General features: G+C 42.9%; 1 pseudogene; it reads left to right on the top strand.

The window, feature by feature from the left end:
• Positions 1-320: 320 nt before the first annotated feature.
• Positions 321-5286, top strand: part of LOC113632242 (glutamyl-tRNA(Gln) amidotransferase subunit C, mitochondrial-like) — an 8881-nt pseudogene continuing 3915 nt past the window's right edge.

Consider the following 5286-nt stretch of genomic DNA (forward strand, 5'->3'; position numbering starts at 1 on the left):
AGCTACATTCAACATCTTACAATGGAAAATAATCTGAAAAAAACATATATAACTGAATCACTTTGCTATACACCTGAAACTAACACAAAATTGTAAATCAACTATGCTTCAATAAAAAATTTTGGTCCTGGACATGTTAATTTTGAAATATAAATTAGACATCCAAATTCAGCAGGCAGTAGCAATGAGATTTTATAGTGGAACATTAATAAAAATAGTGACTACAGCAAGTATTTCCATGACAGGTTCGAGGGCCTGTGTGGGGACAGCAGCAGGATAAAATAGGAACCACCTCGCAGGCAAGGAGAACCGAAGGTGAAATGGTGGCCAGCAGTTCAGAAGCCCTCGTGCAGTGGCGTCAGGCACGGCGTCAGCCAGGTGACAGTGGCAGCATTCGGGCAGGTAAGGGAAGGGGATTTCTCAATTGGGTACAAATAACTCCAGTGTCACACTTGTTTTCACCCTGTCTATAGATTCTGAGACCGAGGCTGTGAGGCAAAAATAAATCACTTAGGGCTTCCCTGGTGGTGTAGTGGTTGGGAGTACCCCTGCCGATGCAGGGGACACGGGTTCGTGCCCCGGTCCGGGAAGATCCCACATGCCGCGGAGCGGCTGGGCCCGTGAGCCATGGCCGCTGAGCCTGCGCGTCCGGAGCCTGTGCTCCGCAACGGGAGAGGCCACAACAGTGAGAGGCCCGCGTACCGCAAAAAAAAAAAAAAAAAAAAAAAAAAAAAAAAAAAAAAAAAAAAAAAATCACTTAATATTTCTAAGCCTCTTATTTTTATCTGTAAAGTAAGGAAGATAGACTAACAATACTAATAAGAACGAATAATTATTGAATATTTTTCTCTATGCTGGACCCTGTACTAATTATTTTACAAGGACTGTCTCCTTTAAATGTCACAATAACCCAGAAGACAAATGTCATTTCACAGACAAGGAAACTGAGATTTAAAGAAGTCAAGGAACTCTCCCAGGGTCACATAGCTTGTAAGCGGTTAACGGACAGAGACCAGGATTGAAATCCAGTCTGACTCTAGAGCCTGCTAAACAGTTTGACACTCAGCTCTCATGCCCTCTTAACATAGGATAAAAATGCCACCTCACATAGGTGTTACATATGACAAGGCACTCCTGAGAAGCACCGGTATGTTTCATTCAGGGTGCCTAAGGTAGTAGCAGCTGGCCAGCATCAAATGGTGTGGGGGGCTGAACGGTGCCCTTCTGTCCCCACTGCCTCCTCCCCAGGACCATTAGGATGTCCATGTCCTAATCTCTGGAACCTATGGCGGCTGCATTATATGGCTAAAGGGATTTTGCAGATGTGATGAGACTGGGGATCTTGAGATGGGGAGATTGTCCTGGATTATCCAAGTGAAGGCAATGCCTGAAGGCAATGTGAAGATGGAAGTAGAGGAAGATTGAGATTTAAAGATGCTATGCTGGCATAAAAAGAAATGAAATTGAGCTATTTGTAATGAGGTGGATAGGCCTAGAGTCTGTCATACAGAGTGAAGTAAGTCAGAAAGAGAAAAGCAAATACCGTATGCTAACACATATATATGGAATTTAAGAAAAAAAATGTCATGAAGAACCTAGGGGTAAGACAGGCATAAAGACACAGACCTACTAGAGAATGGACTTGAGGATGTGGGGAGGGGGAAGGGTAAGCTGTGACAAAGCGAGAGAGAGGCATGGACATATATACACTACCAAACGTAAGGTAGACAGCTGGTGGGAGGCAGCCACATGGCACACGGAGATCAGCTTGGTGCTTTGTGACCGCCTGGAGGGGTGGGATAGGGAGGGTGGGAGGGAGGGAGACGCAAGAGGGAAGAGATATGGGAACATATGTATATGTATGACTGATTCACTTTGTTATAAAGCAGAAACCAACACACCATTGTAAAGCAATTATACTCCAATAAAGATGTAAAAAAAAAAAAACTGGTACAAAGTGACAGCAAAATAAAAAAAATAAATAAATTTTTAAAAAGATGCTATGCTGGGACTTCCCTGGCGATCCAGTGGTTAAGACTTTGTCTTCCAATGCAGTGGGTGCATGTTCGATCCCTGCTTGGGGAGCTAAGATCCCACATGCCTTGCAGCCAAAAAACCAAAACAGAAAACAGAAGCAATATTGTAATAAATTCAATAAAGACTTTAAAAATGGTCCACATCAAAAAAATCTTTTTTAAAAAAATAAAGATGCTATGCTGCTGGCTTTGAAGATGAAGGAAAGGTCCATGAGCCAAGAAATGCAAGAAGGGACTTGCCTGATGGTCCAGTGATAAAGGATCCGCCTTCCAATGCAGGGGACGCACCGTTTGATCCCTGGTCGGGGAACTAAGATCCCACATGCCGCGGGGCAACTAAGCCTGCGTGCCACAACTACTGAGCTCGCGCACTTCAATAAGAGAGCCCGCGTGCCGCAAACTACAGGGCCCACACGCCCCGGAGCCCATGCACCACAATTAGGGAAGAGAAAACCCCGTGCACCACAACTAGAGAGAAACCCAACTGCTGCAACGAAGAGACCACGCCACAAGGAAAGATCCCACATGCCTCAATGAAGATCCCATGTGCTGCAACTAAGACCCAATGCGGGGGCTTCCCTGGTGGCGCAGTGGTTAAGAACCTGCCTGCCAATGCAGGGGACACGGGTTCGAGCCCTGGTCCGGGAAGATTCCCACATGCCGTGGAGCAACTAAGCCCGTGTGCTACAACTACTGAGCCCACATGCTGCAACTACTGAAGCCCACACACCTAGAACCCGTGCTCCACAACAAGAGAAGCCACCACAATGAGAAGCCGCAACTAGAGAAAGCATGCGCACAGCAATGAAGACCCAACAGAGCCAAAAATAAAAATAAATAAAAATTAAATAAATTAAAAAAACACAATCAATTAAAAAAAAAAAGACACAAAGCAGCCAAAAAAAAAAAAAAAAAAAAAAAGGAATACAGCTCTAGGAGCTAGAAAAGGCAAGGAAACAGATTCTCCCCAAGAGCCTCCAGAAATGAACAGCCCTGCTGACACTTTGGCTTAGCCCACTGAAACCAATTTTGGACCTCTGGCCTCCAGAACTATAAGAGAATAAGTCTGTGCTGTTTTTAAGCTCTCAAGTTGGTTGGAATTTGTTACAGCAGCCATAGGAAACTGATAGAACAGGGCAGCATGGCAGGCATGGCAGCTACTGGCGCGGGTGATGTAGAATTGGTGAGGTGGTGAAAGTCCCTGGACGTCCTCAAGGGTAGGACAGTCTGTGAGAAAGTGCCAAGAAGTAGCCTCAAGCTTGGGATGGATGTAATTTCTAACCAGCTCATAGAAGGCGGTGCTTCCAGAAATGTCAGGAACTGGTTTCCCGCCATGAAAAGGTATGTTGAATCAAAGCAAGTTGTGCGCTGCCCAGACTTTCTTTAAGGTTAAGGACTGACACACCTGCACCAGGTGAGATTGGATCCCAGGCTTTGGGGGTGAGGAATGGCACCTTGGCTTGGCACCCAGGACCGTGCCTTGTACGTAAAGGGGCTCCAGTAAAACTGTCCTTTGTTTTCTCCTGGACAGTGTGGCTCAAAAACAAGAAACACATAGACATACAAATACATTCTCTTTCTAGATTTCTAAACAAAGCCCTGGGGAAAAAATTTCTACCCAAACTGAAAGGATTAAAGAAAGTAATGACACATAGGGAGTGGTTCTGATTCTAAGGAAATTCATGCTGTTTTTCATGCATATCCAGACTCATGAGCATTCTGCCCATAGAAGGAAAAAACGTCAGCATTAGCAAGAACAAGTTACCACTGTGCCTGATTTATCCCTGGCTCTGGGGTAACTGCAAACATATTCCGTAATAATTTCATTTTAATCAGCCATTGTGTGACTAATTTAAATACCAATACACTACCTTTTGTTTGGAATTAAATTAAATTAATTAAGTTATTAGTTTTGGCTACGTTGGGTCTTCGCTGCTGCGTGCGGGCTTTCTCTCTCTAGTTGCGGCGAGCAGGGGCTACTCTTCGTTGCAGTGCGCGGGCTTCTCACTGCGGTGGCTTCCCTTGTTGCGGAGCACGGGCTCTAGGCACACGGGCTCTAGGGTGCAGGCTCAGTAGTTGTGGCGCACGGGCTTAGTTGCTCCGCGGCATGTGGGATCTTCCCAGACCAGGGATCAAATCCATATACCCTGCATTGGCAGGCGGATTCTTATACACTGCACCACCAGGGAAGTCCCTACACTACCATTTTCAACAGGACTATCTAAATTTCCTAAAGTTGTTCCCTGTAAAGGCTGCTTGCCAAACACTGGGAGTATTGCTGATTTGCTCCCCAGGAAAGCATCATTCACAGAATGACATTGTATCATTTCAGACCTCCAAGGTTTTTAGAAAGCTTCAAGTACACTTGGTTTGAGTGACATTGAACCTAATGGGTTTTGGTACACAGTTATTAGAATTCACAAATTCAACCCCAGATACGTCATTTTTATTATTAATTTTTTTCCTGATTATTAAAAACAGTGCATGTCATTGTAGAAAATTTAGGAATGCAGAAAAGTGTATAATAGGAAAATACAAATCAGCCATAACAGAGCCACCTGGATATAGAACTATTAGCATCTTACTGAATTTTTAAATATATTTTATTTCAAGACAATTTTTAAACGTTTATATACTAATGTGTGTGTGTTTTCTTTTTACAACATTCAGAACATACTGAAAAACTACAACCTGAATTTGTATTGTATCACAAACATTCTCCCAGGTCATTAAATATTCTTGAAAAAAATCTGAGTTTACTGGTTGTATCACATGGATTTACCATACTTATTAATGATTTTACACTATTGGATTTTAGATTGTTTTTCCAAGATTCAATTATGAGTCTTGTACTTAAACATTTAGGACAACTTCTAATCATTTCTCTAGCTAAATTCTTAGAATTACTGGGTTAGAGGATAGTAATTTTTAAAGGTCCTGATACAGAAAGGTAATAACAGTTTATATTTCCACCAAACTTATACCCATTCTGAGTATTATCTTGTTTACATTAAAAACTAAGACTCAAGAACAAACAGAAAGACTCCAACAGTCATAAACATGCACATGTCAGATCGTAAGTAAATCTACCTTTCCTGAACAGACAACTGAAATTTCCGCCTGAACAGACAATTGGAATTTCTAGCAGAGTTTCACATTTACAGTTTTTAAAAAGCAGTGTTTTCCTTCTTACTTCTTTTCTGGTGTGTGTGTGTGTGTGTGTGTGTGTGTGTGTGTGTGTGTGTGTGTG

This window comes from Aethalodelphis obliquidens, unplaced genomic scaffold (genome assembly GCF_003676395.1).
Source record: "Aethalodelphis obliquidens isolate GAN/ISIS:26980383/991018 unplaced genomic scaffold, ASM367639v1 scaffold36, whole genome shotgun sequence".
NCBI lineage: Eukaryota > Metazoa > Chordata > Mammalia > Artiodactyla > Delphinidae > Aethalodelphis > Aethalodelphis obliquidens.